We start from the raw sequence: 20,981 nt of genomic DNA, 5'->3' as shown, positions 1-20,981 counted from the left end.
GCCTCGCCTTGTTTGGACCAAGGATGGAGGTTAAAATCAAAACCGGTGTGGGAATTTACTTATGCTCTTTTTCACCCGCCCCGTCTCTGTCTCCATTCCCCGCCTTGCCCTGCCCCGCTCCTTCTTTAGGGATGGCAGTGAACCGAGGGAAAATGGGGCCCGCCTCGTTTGGACTGATGATGGAGGCGGGGATGGATGTTAAAATCAAGACCCGTGCAGGGATGGAGGCAGGTCTGGATTTTGAGACGGGGCGGGGGTGGAGACCTTGTCCCCCGCCCACTGCCATCCCTAGTTGTTTTGCACAGCTATCCAAAAAGAGAAAAAAGCATCATATTTTTTTTAAAATTAACCGTCACGTCTATTCTTTTAGGCATTACTTAGTGCCAGAAAACTTTATGATTGCATGATTCGATTTCTCTGAGCTCGAATAGGCTAGGCTAGCTTGAGTTTTGATAGGCTGTTCAGCCCTACTCATCAAGTTGGAAAGCTTGCCACTTGCAGTCCATGGTGTTTCAATGCCAACCTATCTTATAGGATCTCAGGGAGTTCTCCTTTTCTGACAAAAAATGTAGATGACACTCACTTTTGGCACCATTCACTGTTTTGGCTGAGATAAAAAAAAATGACAAACATGGTCAATTCACGACTCTAAATATGAAAAATTTGGTGGAGGGAGAGAGAGAGAACAAGGATTTTAAAAAATCAAGGATGAACTCTCTCTTGGCCTTAGGGGGTATTTTTATAGGGTGAAAATGGGCTAAGATTAGATGTGTGGTGTAGCATACATAGGGGAGGATGGATGGCTAAGATTAAATTTAGCCTCTACTCCAATAACTCGATTTTTTGGCTTGACCTTCCTTTTACAAAATCCAAAAACCTATTTTCTAATTTCACAAAAAAAGAAATGTCCCTTTTGTCTTTTCAAAGGATTTCATCATCTTTAGGACGAAACTTGGGGTTCCTTCACATGGGATCACCTTGAGAGTGGCATGAGAGGAAGATCCTCTCATGTGAATCCCAAGATGTCCCTCATCCCCATATGCACATAGCATAGGGGAGAGCCTCACATGGGAAACTCGCCCCACCTTGGTTGGCTAGTAGGTTCAATCCCAACCAACTATGGTTACCTTAATATATTATATATATATTTTTAATTACATATTCATGAATTTGGTAATTTATTTAAAATTCCTAAGTTAAATTTTAATTCTATAATGGATCCCCAATTGGACCTGAATCCAATTGGGTTTGATCCAAACCCCAATGAATTTTTATTCATTTAGTACTTAGGGTTAATCTATTAACAACAAAAGTTTAATTAACTTACATACTTGATTATCATTAAGCTACCAATTTAATTAAATAACAACTCAATAATCATATGAGATTGTCAGTTACTTAAACTCTTAAATTTAATTATTAATTAGGTACTAATTAACAGTAATACCTAAGTTAAACCTTGAATGTAGGTTTTTGAACAAATCAAACATTCTTATAAATTTAACAGTAGAAATAAAATATTTCGCACTAAACATAAAAAAATCCTTGATTAGAAATGCCAAAATTTTATAGGTGTTATCTCATCTATGCAGTTGAGGTGAGTGGGCCCTACTCACTTCAAATGCATGGGCCCCACAGAGAAGGCACCATGGACACGACCCATTGATGTGGGCCAACATCTCTCACTTGGCCATGAGAGTTGTACATAAAATAATGCAGTCATTTATCTCCCACTATTTAGGGGTTTCCACTTGCATTCAAATCTAGTAATGATGTGTTTCCTTTTAATATGACTTATTCATCATAACTAGATTACTAGACATATCTTAAACCCATGCATGAAATATGTTTAGAAAATAATTCATCAGATATGCCTTTTGTCAAAGGGTCAACAACCATATCAATAGTTGACAGATAATTGATTATAATCTTGTTCTTTTCAATTATATCATGAATATAATGACACTTTATCATTATATGTTTGCTTCTGGAGCTACCTACACCACTTTTCATCAGACTAATAGCAGATTGATTATCACAGTATATTTTTACTAGCCCATCAACTATTTTCAGCTTCAATTCTTTTATAAAGTGACTTATATAGATGACAAATATAGTAGCCATGTTACATGCTACATATTGTGCTTCTTATGTATGCAAAACTATATAACCTTGTTTCTTGCAAGACCAAGAAACACTACCACCTCTTAAGAAATTTTTTTTTTTTAATTTTAAGACAGTAAGGAAACAAAAATTCACAAGATACTTCTTACCAGTGATGTGAAGATTGCTTCTGTAGTGCGAGTTTGTGATATTTATGGTGGTGGTTCTGACTAGCTTTGATACTAACTCTGTCTTTCCCAAAGACAGATTGATATTTCCCAAAAATGTTATCCTTATGTTTTGATATCAACTCTGTAACGACCCCAAACTGACCCTCGAAAAAATATATATATTTTTTAAACAATTGCGAAAAACCTCTCAAAATATAGGGTACATTATAGATTTAATATTCACAACCCAATCAACCATTTTAGACATAGAATAAATTTAAACCATGAACTGAAATTGCATTTACTTAGTTAAATAATTTTAATTATGTTCCACACAATTTTCATATCAAAACAAAATCTCCAGAGTACGTCAGAACCCGGGCCACCAGATCATAACCCTCATGTAGATTTGTTGTAATCTCTGCTTCCAACAAAATCAGCATCAAAATAACAGATTAATTTTAAATTATATGCCTGATAACATAATTTTAAGTTTTTAGTCCCTTTCAAATATTTAAATATTCTTTAATGCTTGCCAATGTGACCATCTAAGACTACTTTGATATCGGCTTACGAGACTCATAATAAATTCAGTGTCTGATATGGTACATAACATAGCATACATCAAGCTTCCAACATCTTGAGCATAAGGGACATTCTATTTCTCTTGTTCTTCTCTAGGACAATCATTCTTGCTCAACTTGACCCCTTTAGCCACATGAGTTCCTATTGATCTACAATTATGCTTTTTAAACCTTTTAAGTATATGATCAACATATCTCTCCTAACTTAGCGATAGAAGTTTAGAACTCCTATCTCGAGAAATTTTTATTCTAAGAACATAGGATGCATCACCCATGTTTTTCATTTCAAATTGAGTATTTAACCATGTCTTAGTTTTGATAATCATAGCATTATCATTTCTAGTCAGGAGTATATAATCCAAATAAAGAGATAAAATAACAAATTTGTTTCCACTTTTTCATAGATATACACAATGGTTAAGAGCATTAGCCGCATATCCAATATCACATATGGCTTTGTAAAAGTTTGAATACCATTGATGTGGTGATTGCTCAAGACCGTATAAGGATTTTTTAAACTTATACACTTTATCTTCTTGACCATTAACAACATATCCTTTTAGTTGTACTATAAAAATGGTTTCCTTCATATCACCATTCAAGAATACAGTTTTGACATCTATATGATATAGATCTATATCATAATATGTTATAATAGCCAAAATAATCCTGATGGAAGCAAAGTTTGCAATTGGATAATACAAATCTCTATAATCCACTCATTTCCATTGCGAAAAACTTTTCGCCACTAGCCGAGCTTTAAATTTATCAATGTTTCCATCATACTTATATTTCTTTCTTAAAACTCATTTGCACTCAATGGGTTTTCTTCTCTCAAGTAAATTTGATAATTCTTAGGCATGGTTTTTCTCAATGTATTCAATTTCTTCATCCATGGCTTTTTTACCCAGTCTGTTGATTCATGTGAAATAATTGCAATTTTTTTAAAAAAAGTTCATATTTGGTGTAAGTTTTAGGAAATAGATTTTGCAAGATATTTTTGATACAATTGAAACGTGTAAACCAGACACCAAATAATAAAACCCAGTTCACACTAGGGTGAGATCCGGGTCGAACTCAAGGAACGGGATGAAATACGTTGTATTCCACACAAAACATACCTTTATTACTTTAACAAAAATAAAAATTAAGTAAATGTGCAATATAAAAGTGCATAAAAATGTATTACAATGATGCGAGCAAAAAATAAATTAAATACAAACTCAAATGTGGCCTAAGGCCCTAATTAACTACGAATAAAAAATAAAAAAACAAAAATAAATAAAAAAAAAAACAATAAAAAAAAAAAAACCACCTCTGCTCGTGCACTGGAATCTAAATCCTTGCAAATCAATCTCGTTTATCCAATTAAGTGTTGTGCCTCTTGCCTGTGGCAGCCACCTGCAAAAATAAACACAAGACACAAAACAAACCATACTTTGCAAGACTAGGTTAGTTCAAAAAAATTGCATAAACAAATAAATAAAAAATTTGAGACAACTACAAATTCTAAACACAAATCCCAAAGGAATCAATGAGATCTGGTCTGTAACAAAGACTTCTTTGTACCAAAACACAATGCAATGTATGGGATTCATAAACCGAAAATCAACTGAAGCACGATCCTCAAAATCGGTCCTACGCGATTTCACAATTATTTGTCACGACAGGTTTTTGGAAATCGGCAGAACAAACTATTAAATTGTGTTGATTCCTGCTGAAAATTTGCAGGAATGTTTCTGACACGATCATAAGTCTAACACAATTTACGGATTTGGAAAATTCTGTGCGAAACTCCTGTAACAAACAAAAGAACAGAAAAAAAATTCAGACATGACAGACAAACGCGTATTCTGGACAGCTTCATGTATTCTGCTACGACATTCCGTCAGTTGGGATCAGAACTTGACAAAAAATTTCAGGGTGTAAATAGATTTGTCAAGCTATCCAACCCAATTTATGGATTAGAATTCTGAATCCGGAAGCTCTAGATATACGAAAAATAAAAAGCAGCAGAATACGAAATAAAATAGAACCTAAACTAACACTATATGGTAAACGAGATTTCTATTTCAATTAATGTTTGCTAAAAAAAAACTAAATTAACTAATTGAATGAATGAGACAATGTACTAATTTAAATCCTATCTAATTTAACCAACTAACAAAAAAATATTAAATCTAAATTAATTCAAGAAAATGAGCACTAAAAAAATTGCTATTCTAAAGCTAGATCGAGGCTCAGTTTGGACGATGGCCAATCCGAGCCATTAATCTGGCTTTTATTTCACTAAAAAAAAATAATTAAAAACAAATCTCGCTGCAAGTGCAGATCTCCTGCAGTTGCAGACTTCTAACTAATTAACAAATTAATGTGATAAAAAAATTACAACTAAATGAAAAAGAAAATGCTACTTCAAGAAACAATGATCAACGGTTTGGATTGAACGAAGGTCAATCCAAACTGTAGATTTGATATTAATTTTTTTTCTTTTGAAACAAATAAATACTAAGATGCAGATTTTATAAAATGTAGTAAATAAATTTGAAGGACAAATTAAAAATAACACAAAAAAGAGAAGCAAAAATCTCTAATCTAAGTAATCTATGTTTTGGATTGAACGATGGTCAATCCAAACCGTAGATCGGATCCTCATATGGTTGGGCAAATCGAGTCCTACGATCCAAAATGAAGTTATCTGACCCATTATTCGTGTGTATTTATGTTGTCTGCACACAACGTAAAACAAACATTGGACCCAATGAGCACAACTTTTTGTACAGTTGAAACAAACGTTAACCTTAGTACAATTGTTATAGAACAGACAGAACATGAGTTCTATCAATTATGTCTGTTTATTTTATCCAATGTTAGACTACGCATCAAACAAGCCCTATAAGGTTCAAGTATGGTTTCTCTTATAGTAGGTCAGATTAGACTTGGGTCTGGACCCGGTACCATCATCTCAAATCTGGTTAAGTATGGTTCCACCTAGGTCCAAACCAAACCCAACCCGTTGACACCCTTAAGTGGTTGTCAGATGCAATGCAACTGTATAAAAATGCCCTCTTTACCAAAACATTGTGTTGAAAATATTTTGTGCAACCTAAAACAACATTGGCTCAGGAGGGCTCCTTGACTATGTGGGGTTAGCTTAAGACCCTCAAGTTGAAGGACATCGCTCAATGCCCATGGTGTGCATTCTTTACCACAAAGCTAAAGCAACTGAGAGACCTTAAGGACATGTTTGGAAGTGAAAAACTAATAGGAAAAGTGGAGATAGGAAAGAAAAATTTGTAATTTTTTCATCTATCCCAAACAAGAGAAAAAAATTCTAAAAATCTATTTTTTTTTAAGAAAAATTCTTCCATTTAGAGGGGTGAAAGAATTTTTCATATCAAAAACTTTCTGGGTTAGGAAAAAGCCTTCATTTCTCTTCCTACCGCACGACACCACCCTTCCATATTTGTCGTCTACCTTCTTTTCCAGGTCTCTATCTTTCTCTTTCTCTCTCTAGTCTAGTCGATCCACCGTCTTCCATAGTTTAGTTTCAGGTCTTTCTCTGGTTGGTCTAGTCAATCCATCTTTTTTTGTCTCTCCAAAAGAATATTAAAAAGAAAGGAAAAATCTTTCTTGGGCATCAACACACATCCTTACTCTCTGTTGTTGTTGTTGGGTCTTATTCTACCTATAAACCAAAGTCATATCTTGCTGATGTGGGGTTTTGATATCCCTTCCTGCACAGTACAGCCAGTTTAAGGTCAGTTATAACTGTCAGAAGGAAAAATAGACTCTTAATGAGCTCATATCACATTATGTGCAAGAAGAGGATATGATGAAGCAAGAGAAGACTGAGAGTGCTCATTTGGCAATAATCTCTAAAGACATGTTTAAGAAAAAGAGAATAGTTAAGGAAGATGCAATTGACCCTCAATCGCAGAAAAAACAGAAAAAATATCAGGACCCAAAGTCTAGTTGTTTCTTTCGCAAAGGGGAGGGTCACATGAAGAAGGATTGTACCAAGTACCATGTTTGACGTGAGAAGAAAGGTACGCTCCTTACCTTGGTTTGTTTTGAAGTTAATTTGACTTCTGTACCTGAACACACTTGGTGGGCGGATTCTGATGCTACCACTCACATAAGTGTGTCTATACAGGGTTACCTAAGTTGTTGACCGCCAATTGATGTTGAAAGATTCATCTATGTGGGCGATGGCAAAACAGTTGAAGTTGAATCAATAAGGATATTTAAATTATTATTAAAAATTAAAAATTATTTAGATTTGAAAGAAAATTTTATTATGTCATCTTTTAGGCAAAATTTGGTTTCTATTTTTATTTTGGACAAATACAATTATTCTTGTTTATTTAAAAATAATAAATTAAAATTGTTTCTTGATTCAATCTTATTGGGACTGGTTTCTTATTTACAATTGATAACCTTTATTTGCTTGATACTATTGCCTCATTTCATGAAACCTTATAATTAAGTTCTTGTGGTACAAAACAAAAATTAACAAATGAGAATTCTGCTTTACTATGGCATAAGTGCTTGGGTCATAATTCTAAACAAAGAATTGAAAGGCTTGTGTCAAATGAGATTCTTGATTTCACTGACCTTCAGGTTTGTGTTGAGTGTATAAAAAGAAAATGAACAAACATAAGGAAATTAGGTGACGAAAGGAGAACAAATGTCTTAGAACTAATCTATATAGATATTTATGGACCCTTTCCTACGGCTTCTTGGAATGGTCAATAATATTTTATTACATTTATAGATGACTATTCTTGTTATGGGTACCTATATTTGATTCATGAAAAGTCTCAGTTTCTGGATGTATTCAAATCGTATAAGGCCGAAGTTGAAAACAAACTTAGCAAAAGAATTAATGTCGTCAGATCTGACCGTGGTGGTGAGTACTATGGCAGATATGATGGATCAGGTGAACAACGTTTAGGGCCTTTTGCTAAATTTCTAGAGGAATATGAGATTGTCCCTCTGTATACCATGTCAGACACTTCTAGCATGAATGGTGTTGCTGAAAGACGAAACAAGACTCTTAAGGATATGGTAAGGAGTATGTTTTCTCATTCTACCTTACCAGAGTCCCTATGGGGAAAAGCATTAAAGACTGTAGGTTATGTTTTGAATAGGGTATTCTCTAAAGCAGTAACCAAGACCCCATATGAATTGTGGACAGGCCGAAAACTTAGTATGAAACATTTTCATATTTGAGGATATCCAGCTAAGGCTAGGCCCTATAGGCCATATAAAAAGAAACTGGATTCTAAAACGGTTAACTACTATTTTGTTAGGTATTTTGAAAGGTTCAGGGGCTATAAGTTTTATGACCCTGCGAATAAGTTCTTTTTTAAAATAAAAAATGTTTGTTTCTTTGAGGGTGCTGAGTTTGGGGGGAGTGATAAAGTAAAAGACATTGCTTTTGAAGAAGAGTCTCTTTCTATTCCTACAGTTGTGAATGACAATGATCAGTTTTTCATTCTTGACATTGTTCCCACAAATTTGAATCAAGGTAATGCTTTAGATCTCCATATCCAAAATCAAACTTTTACTCCTGGAGTTCAAACTCAACAACCTCAAGAAACAATGTCATTAAGAAAATTTACTAGAGAGAGAAGAAGGGCAATTTCAGATGATTATATTGTCTTTTTACAAGAACATGAGGGTGATATTGGCCTAATGGAAGATGATCCAATCGACCTTCATCAAGCCACATAAAGTTTTAACTCTCAAAAGTAGATTGAAACAATATATGAAGAAATTAAATCTATGAGAGACAATGATGTGTGAGATCTTGTCCCATTACCTGAAGGTGTGAAACCCATTGGTTGCAAATGAATATTTAAAACCAAAAGGGATTGAAAGGGTAATAGAGAAGGATATAAGGCCCCGTCTTGTTGTAAATGAGTTTACTCAAAGGGAAGGCATTGACTACATAGAGACTTCCTCTCCGGTTTCTACGAAAAACTCTTTCAGGATTATGATGACACTTGTTGCTCATTATGATTTAGAGCTACATTAGATGGATGTTAAAATTATATTCCTTAATGGAGACATTGATGAAACAATATACATGGTCTAACAAGAATATTTTGTCTCAGGCGATGTCAAAAAAATGGTTTGCAAACTAAAGAAATACATCTATGGACTTAAGCAAGCTTCCTGTCAGTGATATCATAAATTTTATCAAGTTGTCCTCTCGTTTGATTTTGAGATGAATGTGGTTGATGAATGCATATACCATAAGTTTAGTGAGAGTAAATTCAGTTTTCTGGTTTTGTATGTGGATGACATTTTGGTTGCCAGTAATGATATAGGCATATTGCATGAAACCAAGAGATTTTTGACAAAGAAATTTGAAATAAAAGATCTTGGGGATGCTTTTTTTGTATTAAGGATCTAGATACATCAAGACCGTTATTAGAGAATTCTTGGATTATCATAAAAGAGTTATATCAAAAAGATTCTGAAAAGGTATGGCATGAAGGATTGCAAACCAGGGGATACTCTCGTTGCTAAAGGAGACAAGTTTAGTCTCGCTCAGTGCCCCAAACACCAGTCTAAAATTAAGGCTATGGAACATATTCTCTATGCATCTGCTATGGGGAGTCTTATGTATGCTCAAGTATATACGCGTCCAAATTTAGTGTACATTATTGGGATGTTAGGCAGATATCTTAGTAACCCAGATATGAATTATTGAAAAGCAGCCAAACGGGTTATGCAGTATTTGCAAAGAACAAAAGGTTACATGCTCACATAGAAGAAGTCAGATCAGTTGAAGATCATTGGGTGTTTTGATTCTGACTTTGCGAAATGCCAAGATAGTCACAGATCCACGTCAGGCTATGTTTTTCTGTTGGTCGGGAGAGCTATTTTCTGAAAGAATGCCAAGCAGACACTCATTGCCTCTTTCATGATGACAACAGAATTCATGGTTTGTTATGAGGCATCCAACCATGGGATATGGCTACGTAATTTTGTCTTAGGACTGCAAATTTTGGATAATGTTAAAAGACCACTAAAGTTATTTTATGATAATAATTCAACATTACAATATTCTAATAACAACAGGAGCTCATCAAAGTCAAAGCATATTGACATTAAGTTCCTTGTTGTTAAAGAAAAAATGTAGAATGGTCAGATATCGATAAAAATATTGGCACAAACTTCATGATTGCGGATCCGCTTACTAAAGGTTTGTCACCCAAGGTTTTTCACGAGCATACTGCTTGCATGAGCATTTTATCATTTTATAATATGCTAGTTTAGTGGGAGTTTGTATTTGAACGTTCTATGATATAATAAAGTTTTCTTTTGCCACTTTGGTATAAAATCAAAGTTTCAGTTTTATTCATGTACTCATTATGTTGTGATCTCACTAAAGTTTTCAAGAAGGACCGGTTGGAAATAGGCATGTTTGATCACATTGCATGTAATTTTCATGCTTCACATCCATACTTGATCTATGTCATTTGGTTGTGTTAATATATGTGATCATTGATGGGTCCAATTATGTTATTTGTAATGAAGACCGCTTTGGTTCTATGTTGACATTATCAATGAACTCGATTGGTAGAGATATCAATTGATAAGCCAATATTTTTGAGCTCATAAGGTTATAATATGTTATTATAAGGTTACATATATGGCCTAAGTGGGAGATTTTTAGAAAATTGTGTGGGCCTACATACGTTGAACCACATATTGTAAAACTGTCTCAGGTTCAGGCCTGGTTCATATGATCTAATCCAGATGGGCTCTGTGGTATCTCATATGATATGGTACATTATGTGGAGAGACCTGCCCTATCTACAATTCTATAATGGACTAAATTGGAGACAGACTCCCAAATACATTAGGTTATGATCCCCAAACCTTATATAAAGGCCCTCCCTCTTCAGACTCTCCATTATCAGAAAGAGAATTTAGTCCATCTCATTAGGTCTAGAGAAAGGAAAAGGGCTATATATATAGGTTCTGAAAGATCATACCGTCAACGATCTACTTGAGCGTCAATGGATTCAGGTACACTACTGCTTTAAGTTTGGTTTTCGTTTCTCGTTTCAACGATTTAACAAGAACATATAAATCGGTTTTGTTTGGTTTTCAATGGATCCTAAATTCATCATTCAAGGCTCCCAAACAACATAAATAGCGCCATTAGCTATTATCCTATTCAGTGCATGTATTAAATAACTTAATAATTTGTGAAATAAGGTAAACAAAAATGATTGATTTGAACATGCTTTTTATTTGTTTATATTTACGCAGAGAAACTTCCTCCAGATCAGAGACCTAATCGTGTTAGCTCTGCCTGACATACTAACTGTCGTTGTCCTGACAGCATAAAACTTTGTGAGCTTGCCACCCCTCCTGGAGTCATCACGCTTCGGCTTGCACACGAAGAGACACCCATGGGATTTGAACCTAGTTCACCTGCCTATACTTTCTTATTTGAAAATCAATTATGTTTAACTTGTTTTTTTGTGGATCTAGTATCATCTGGATAACTATCTCCAGATCTTTATTGTGAGACCCTAATCGGACCAACTTTTCAATAATTGCAGACTGCTGAAGTACCCATGGAAAAGCTTCATGTCATTGATTTGAGTTGAGTGCCCAATAATCTTCTCAAAGATTTGGACAAGCTTTACCACATATCTGAGTACAAAGAGTTAGTGAGAGTATGAGGATCTATATGTGAATGTGTGTGAGGCCAGGGTATTACTCCAAAAGGAGTTGGATGGGCTGATTGATGCTTCTGTTAAGTTGAGGATAGGAAAGTGTAAACGCAAGACTGGAATTGTAAAGGGGAATCTGAATCCAGTATGGAATGAAGAATTCATCTTTAGATTTGAAGATTCGAAAGAGGAGTTTGTGTCTTGTGTTTTGAAGGTGGCGCACCAAGTAATGATAAAGTTGTGGGTCATGTTAGGGTGCATGTGTACTTCATCATGATGGAGCTTATCCGACGTGGTTTTTTGGAAAGCGAGTGATGGTGAGATGGATGGTAGTAATGGTGGGGAAAAATCATCGTGGGATGATGGTGGCAGCATCGTTTTTTGGGATGTGAGTGATGGTGATAGATGGTGGGGAAGGCGGTTTTTTGGGAGGTGGGTGGTGGTGAAAAATCTGTTGGATTGGCCCGCTTCTGACATCGGCTTACTGTGACTGGGCAAAACCAGAGCACACTGTTATTTAAAACAGTAAAATTACAGGGGGTGGTGCATACCTGATCCAGCCATTGTTAGGTTGTGGCTACCGGAGATGGAGGTCACTGAAGGTTCTCTGTTGCAGCCACTACAAGCACAGGCTTTCTTTATGCAATCGGTGAGTATACCTATCTCCTCCTTGTATCCTTACTTTTTCACACACACAGGGTCGCTCATGATACCCTGTATTTATAAAGTATAGGGTAGGAACAGTTTGTGTAACCGTTCCCCCTTATCCTATGCTAGTTTATCAGATGAATCATCTCTAATGTGGGGATGTATCCACATCGTGGATAACCACCACGTCAATCATAGTGGTTAATCCAACATTCTCCCACTTGATCCGACGATAAACCTTTTAACCATAAAACCTTATGAGAATAACTTGATGAACAAATTGGCCTTTATAATCTATTATATAGGTCCTTAGTTGAATCTCTAATCCTTATGAGATTAATAATAATCATAATGAGAATCAAGAACTAAAAGTGATTACTTTATTTATATGCATATGTCAAAAAAGAGTTTAACAATGACATCCTCATTACATGTTTGGAATATAATTCTGGTGCTAGCCCTTTAGTAAGAGGATCAGCGATCATCTCTTTGGTACCAATATTAACAATATGCACTAAATGATTCTCCGTCCTTTCTTTAACAACAAAATACTTCAATTTCATATGCTTGCACGACGTAGTACTTTTGTTGTTGTTAGAAAAGGATACCGCAACTTCATTATCACAGTAAACCTTCAATGACTTTCGAATGGAATCGACCACCTTTAACTGTGATATGAAGTTCTTTAACCATATAGCCTGCGAAATAGTCTCGTACAATGCTATGAATTCAACCTCCATGGTGTGGGCAACAGTGGTTGTCTGCTTTCCACTCCTCCAAGAGATCGCGCCCCCAGCAAGTAAGAAGACGTACCCAGTAGTAGACTTTCTACTATCAAGGCATCCTCCTAAATCCGCATCTGAGTAGCCAATGACCTCGAGGTGATCAACTTTATGATACGTCAACATATAGTCTTTTGTCCCTTGCAAGTACCACAAGACTTTCTTAGCAGCCTTTCAATGAGGTAAACCTGGGTTACACTGAAATCTGCCAAGTACCCCTACTGCAAAAGAAATATCTAGTCGAGAACATGTTTGCGCGTACTGCAAGCTGCCAACAACTGATGCATATAGATAAGCACTCATATGTGCTTTGTCAATGTCGTTCTGTGGACAATCCTTTAGGCTCAGCTTATCACCTTTTGATATGTGTGTTGAACTAGGAGAACAATTCTCCATCCCATATTCCTTTAACACATTTTCTATATAGGATCTCTGGGAGAGGCCTAGAAAATCTTTTGCTCTGTCTCGATGAATCTCAATGCCAAGAACATAAGCAGTCTCACCCATATCTTTCATATGAAAATGTGATGCAAGAAACTATTTTGTCTCTGAAAGCAATTTTATATCGTTGGTTGTAAGTAAAATGTCATCCACATACAACATCAATATAATGAACTTACTCCCACTTTCCTTAAGGTATATACATTGATCAATAATATTTTCTGTAAACCCAAAAGTCACAATGACTTAGAAAAATTTAATATACCGTTGTTTAAGTCCATATATTGATTTGTTGAGCTTGCAAACCAAACGATCATTTTCAGAGAAACCAAGAGGTTGTTCCATATATACCTCTTCATTTAGATCTCCGTTGAGGAACATTGTTTTCACATCCATCTGATGTAGCTCTAAGTCATAATGAGCTACGATGGCCAAAATTATCCTCATTGACTCCTTAGTTGAGGTAGGAGAAAATGCCTCATTATAGTCAATGCCTTCCATCTAGGTGAATTCTTTAGCAACCAATCTTGCTTTATGTCTCTCTATGTTACCTTTGGAGTTCTTCTTGGTCTTAAAGACCCATTTACACCCTACGGGTTTTACTCTTTTAGGTAACGTGACAAGATTCCACACTTGATTTTTAGCCATAGAGTCTAACTCTTCTTTCATGACTTCTATCTAGTGCGAAGATTGTTTGTTTTCAACAGCTTCCATAAAAGTCAATGGGTCATCATCCATATCTATGAAATCACCAGGCTCCTGAAGGTACACCACATAATCAAGATGTATGGCAGATCTTCTAATCCTTGTGGATCTCCAAACAGGTTGTTCTTCAAGCTCAAATTGAACCTGATCATCCTGTTTGTGCTCTTTTGCATTGTCCACAATAGGTTTACTTTGGATTTGTGCATTAACAACTGAATGATCAACCACATCATCATTAGGAATAATAATGTAGTATCTTCGATGTTTTCCTTAACAGGTGATGAAACTGGATCATCTACTTCCTCAAAACCAAGGCTCTGAAGTGCACTTAATCCTACTGAACCATCTTATAGGAATTTTACTTTATCCGTTTCAACAATCTGTAGTGAGTGAGATGGGCAATAAAACATGTACCCTTTTGATCTTTCTGGATAACCAATGAAATATTCACTGGTTGTTCTTGAATCAAAGGCTTTAATGTAGGGGTTATACAACTTAGCCTCTGCAGGACATCCCCATATGTACATATAAGACAGTGATGGTTTCCTACCTGTCCACAACTCATAAGGAGTTTTAGGCACAGATTTCGTAGGAACCTTATTCAAAATATGCACAGCAGTCCTTAAGGCTTCACCCCATAACTTTATGGGAAGTGTTGAATAATTCAACATAGCTCTGACCATTTTCTTAAGTGTACGATTTCAAGATCTCTTCATTTACGAGTCTCTTTATTCTCTTTTTAGAGATATGACCCAACCTTCAATGCCAAAGCATGTAAGATTTATTATTTATCAAGCTACGTTTATTTCCAACCAATGCGTATTCAGAAGTCAGAGACTCCTGAGTCTGGATTTTCACATTCAATCGATATAAACCATCATAAACTGATGCAAAACCAATTTCAATTGAATTTCTATAGATGAACAATTTATTATTTTCAAACTTAAAACAATATCCAAATTTATCCAACTTCGAAATTGAAATTAAGTTTCTACTATATGATGGAATATAAAAGACATCATAAAGATCTAAAACTACGCCTATATCTAGAGTAATCGTGCAGGTTCCAACGCCCTTCACATGTGAACACATCTTGTTTCCTGAATAGATGCTCTTCTCATGCATTATTGGTTCCCTTCTGTTCAGGAACAACTGTAAACAATTGGAAATATAAACAGTAGCACCAGAATCAATCCACCAGTCATTTTCAGGAATTTGTAATAAATTACATTCATGAAAAACAAATGACAAATTACCTCTCTTTTTCAGCCACTTTTTGTACTTTATGCAATCTGCCTTCCTGTGTCCCTTCTTCGTGTAAAAGAAGCACTTTATGGGAGCAGAGTCAGATTGCTTGCTTTGGGATGACTTATCCCCAGTTGGCTTCTTCCTAGCACTTCTTTTAAATGCATTCTTCCTTGGTCCTACCTTGGATACATGAGAAGCCATATGTGCACTCTGCACCTTCTCCCCTTTCAACCTCTCTTCTTCTTCAACGCACTTGGATATGAGTTCATTAAATGTTCATTAATCATTATGTGTGTTATAAGAGATTTTGAAATGTCCGTATTCCAGGAGTAAGGACGTTAAAACTAAATGCACTAAGAAAGAATCAGAGGTGGTGAGCTTCATGTCATTCAGTTGAGACGCTATGTTCCTCATTTCCAAAATGTGCTGGTAAATATTTTTCCCTCCAGAATATTTCATAGTTATAAGTTTTGAAATTAAGGTACTGACTCTGGCCTTGTTTGAACTCACAAACTATGCCTCAATGGCATTCAGGAATTTCCTCACGGTTCTGCATTGTGGGATAGCACTGTGAATATTCTTAGCTACTTTAGATTGCAAAAATAAGCTAAGCCTATTCAAGCACTCCCACTTCTCAAAAGCAATCTTTTGATCAGTGAAGGCAGCGGGTTCATCTATTCTTAGGGCCAGATCTAAATCCATATACCCTAATGTAAAAATAACAGTTTCTTTCCAATCACTAAAGTTAGATCCATCAGGAAAAGGTATAGAGCTTGAGTCATCTAAAATCACAGAACTAGAAACTGCACGACAAAAGACATGTATCAAGAAGCATTCGTACAAGACTAAAACTTTAATGGAAAAAGCAAAAGAATAAAAGCCCTTAATATGCTTATTTTCAGGTGAGTGAAGGGGGTCATCGGAGTCCTACTTTGGTAAGAGCTCCGACAAGCGAAACCACTTTGCCTACCGACCATATTTAGTAAAACTAAGGTTCTTGTGAAGTTAGACCATCAACACAAGGTATCTTTGGATACACATGTGTGATGTATCTTGACACATTTACCTTATTCTACCCTACTTAAATTCCAAACACAATAAAACTATCTTTAGGTCATTTATCGTTTCATGAATCTAAGTACAATGTGGATATCGACTTAAACTGTATGATAGCATGAAAATTCTTTGATGACATATGTGTGTTCAATCACTTTGGTGACGTGAACACACTAAGTCATCTAACTATCTTTAATGCCAATAACACCTTGAAATTGTCCGAAAACTTAATGGACCAGTCATATGACCCTCGAAATGGTTCGAAAATTGAATGAACTGATCAAATGACCCATGAACCGGTCTGAAAACTGGATGAACCGATCAAATGATCCACAAACTGGTCCAAAAACTGGATGAACTGGTTAAATAACCCATGAACCGATTCAAAAACTGGATGAACCAGTTATAATGTACCAAGAACCGGTTCTAAAACCGCATGAACCGATTGAATCAATCTCTGAATCAGTTTAGAATGTACGAAACCGGGTCTGTAATACTCTGAACCGGTCTCTGCAGTAGTGAACCAGTCTCAGTTGTCTGAGAACCGGTTCCAGAGAGATCCGGATCGGTTCAAAAACAGGTTGAACCGACTGAACCGGTTCGTACCCAGTTATAGTTTATTCAGATCCGGTTCTGTCAGACTGACGGATCCAGAACCATATAATCCAGTTTTAATCAGACTTTAGATCAGTCACTGAAAGAACCGGGTTCAGCTTACCAGGATCTGATCCAGTGGATGTTTTTGGATTTGGGATCTAAGACCCGAAGATCTGAATCCAGACCCGACCCGGTTTATCTTCATGGGTCGGTACGGGTCATCAGATCCAGGTCTTAATCGTGATCCGATCCAAAAGTTCTTAACGGATCGGTTACGGTTTCAGAGAGAGATCCAAAATGGATCTCTTTGACCCGACCCGAATCCAATCATCATATTGGGTCAGGGTCAAATGAGCTTCGGATCCATTACCCGAGAACCGGATCCGATCCAAAGAAACTTTTATAGATCGGATCGGGTAATATGGATCAGATCATAACATTGACCCGATCCAGATCCAAAGGTCTGTGGATCATGGGTCGAAACAGAACGGGTCCCCCACCCGAATCTCGGATCCGATCTAGAGGAGCCTTATGGATTGGTTCGGGTGGGGCGGGTCCGGATCCAAAAATGGACCCGACCCGAAGACAATTAAAACGAAATCTTAAGACTCGAAATAGGGTTTCTGAAACCGTATTTTGCCTCTTTCCTTCTCTCTCCCCTGATGCAGATTGTTGCTGCCGGCTCCAACGGTCTGGCAATCAGACGATTGTCGACGACCTCGGTGGCAAGGAGGCGGCAGCCACCACTGTCAGTGGCCCAATGGTCACTGGCTTTCGACGGTGGGGGGACAGCAACCGTGGCAAAAAATGCAGAGGTTCGATGACTCGATAGTCGCCGGCGACGACTGCGGCGGCTCTGCAGTGCTCTGACGGAGATGAAGGAAGAAGGGAAACAGTCGGCGACGTGCTTTCCGACTGAAACCCCCAAAAAATTTGGAGGTAAGTCGGTCTAATATTTTTTTTTACTATCTGTCGCCCTACGGCGACAGTCGCCGACTGTCGGCGACACCATGTCGCCCCACGGCTACCTGCTGTCGTCAGCATGCAATGTCGCCCCACGACGACTCCGCTCTGTCGGAAAAGCTTTGTCGCCTCATGGCGACAGTCGCCGAAAAAGGCCATTAAGCCCGCATCGGAAGCGGCGTGTGGGCCCATAACCCATTGTTGGATTGGTCCACTTTCGGCATCTGTTTACTGTGATTGGGCAAAACCAGAGCAGACTGTTATTTAACACAGTAAAATTACAGGGGGTGGTGCATACCTGATCCAGCCATTGTTAGGTTATGGTTACCGGAGATGGAGGTCCCCGGAGGTTCTCTGCTCAACCGGGCTGCAACCACCACAAGCGCAGGCTTTCTTTATGCAACCGGTGAGTAGACCTATTTTTTCTCTGTATCTTTATTTTTTCACACACAGGGTCGCTCATGATACCCTGTATTTATAAAGTATAGGGTGAAAACAGTTTGTGTAACTGTTCCCCCTTATCCTATGTTGGTTTATCGGATGAATCATCCCTAATGTGGGGATGTATCCACATCGTGGATAACCACCACGTCAATCGTGGTGGTTAATCCAACAAAATCATCATCGTAGGGGTGGGGGTGGTGAAGCTTCTCTGGTGCTATTTTTTAGGAAGTGAGTAATGGTGGGTGGTAGTGGTGAGTTGAAGGCAGTCAGATACACGCTTTCATCTTGAGGGCTGGCTGTATTCATCTCGGATGTTTCAATCTGTTCATCTTCTTCCATGTGAAGAAGAAACTTCTTTTCCTGCGCAATTTTTTCAATAGGGGAGATTCTACAGGTCTGCATCAGTAAGCAGATAGCAGCCCTTTGCTTCTGACTCGGTTGCAAGAGTATATTTCTGGCCAATAAATTCACATCTGAAAGTATGCCAGCAAACAGATAAGCCAATCAGGCTGATAAGGCACTTAGTGGCTGGGTTGATCATTTTGCAAAATTGGTTGCGTCTGCACTTTTTGTCATGGTAAATGCAATATTCCCAATCAAACTATAAGTCTATAACATCCAAACGCAGAAAAATATATATAAAGAAAAAGACCAATTATGATGATCACATGAGCTCAACTGGTGCAACTCTCCTGGCTTGATCTGAATCTAGTTAACCCAAGCTCCAAGAACCCAACACATAAACTGAATATTTTGACCAACTTGGGTTGTCTGTCTTTAATTAATGTAGGACATCAATCACTTTAGTCCTATGTTGTGATGTCCTTCACATATGTTGTGAACAAGCGCTTTACAATCACATTTTCCAGACATAGCCATTAACTTAATAATAAACAATCTTTCCTCAAAACAAATATCAAAAGATACAAAAATTGATCAGATACTCACTAAATTATGTTAAGGATCAGACCTAAATCCAAATTCAGATCCATCCAGATGGATGGATCATTAGTTACATTCAGTCAATACAAAGTATATATGCTCATTAATGGAATTCTATTTTTCCATCTGGTTTACATACTTTTCGATCAACCTTGTTGCAGCAGACTTTATTTCTTCTGCTTAGACCAAAAAATAGTCGCCCAAAACTAGACATTCTTATCCACTCTAGGACGTAAATAACTCTTCTGTTTGGAGCTGCATACTTGCCAAAAGTTAGAATGCTCTCTCTTTTCCCTAGACGTATGAACTTAAACCAAATATATTTAGATAAGTGTCTCCTCTAAGATGGTCAACTCACAACTGAGATTTCACCAAATCCAATAAGAATCAGAGAGAGGGTGTTGCGTGTGCACCCCAAGAACATGCACTCTAGCTACAGTGCGTGTTTTGGGTCTCCACTGAGCGCCGTGTGATGCTCAGTGGGGTGTAGAGGGAGCCGTACACCAGACTGCAGGATGTACGGCTCTCCCGTACACCCCACTGAATGCCACACAGTGCTCAGTGGGGACCCCGGAATGGAACACGCACTGTAGCTAGTGGTGTAGCTAGGATTCATGTGAGGGGGGGGGGGCAAACAGGGGTGTAGCAAAAAAAAATAGTGTGATAGTGGGGGTTCGGGGGGCAGCGCCCCCCAAAATATTTTTTTTGAGATAAAATAAAAAATGGCTACAATTATTAATAAAAATTTATTTCATATGGACAAATCAAACTATTTGCTGCAGTCAAGGCTGGGTTAGGACTGGACTGGGCTAAAAAAAATGGATAAAAATCTATTTCATATGGAATCAGGGCTGGGCTAGGATTGGGTTTTAAAAAAAAGGAAAAAAATCAACGGTTTCGGGAGGCAGGACTGGGCTACAATTATTAACTGTTTCTAACAGAGGAAGGTTTTTGAGGTAGATGGTGGTCAGATGGATGGGGTTGATGAAAAATCATTATCGTGGGGGTGGTGGAACTTCTCTGGTGCTAATTTTTGGGAGGTGAGTAATGGTGGGTGGTAGTGGTAAGATGGATAGTGGTGATGGATAGTGAAAAATCATGTGTGCAAAGCGGTTTTTAGAGAGGTGGGTGGCGTGACGGTGAGATGAGTGATGGGAGTGGACTTCACAAAATTTTTTTAGTGAGAAACATTATTCTACCTCTCTTCGCGGAGAAATGTTTTTTTATAAAAAAACTGTACTTTTTAAAAAGATTCTTTAATAGAGAAATTTTTCTCATGGTTGAAAGGCTAGAAAAAGGGTAAGAATCTTTCATTTTGTATCACTTTTTCTAAGTCTTTCTCACTTCCAAACTTGCCAGAATCCCATTTTAAAAGCCATGCATAGGATAGAACTAAAAAATAAGTAAAATAAAAAGTATAGCCAAATTAACACAGTTACTTTGAGTTATTCTCAGAAAAAATTATAAAAAACTCGCCTGAATTTTGACAAAATTTACAAAAACCAGTCTAAGTTTTGAAATTTTACAAAATACCCATTAGCAAAATATTTTTCAAACACCCGTTTCTCTTGACTCGAGTAGGTTAACCTTGAT

The sequence above is a fragment of the Nuphar pumila genome, chromosome 3 (assembly GCF_984573655.1).
Source record: "Nuphar pumila chromosome 3, dmNupPumi1.hap1.1, whole genome shotgun sequence".
Classification (NCBI taxonomy): domain Eukaryota; kingdom Viridiplantae; phylum Streptophyta; class Magnoliopsida; order Nymphaeales; family Nymphaeaceae; genus Nuphar; species Nuphar pumila.
The sequence above is the reverse complement of the archived record's forward strand: the minus strand, read 5'-3'. Positions refer to the sequence as shown.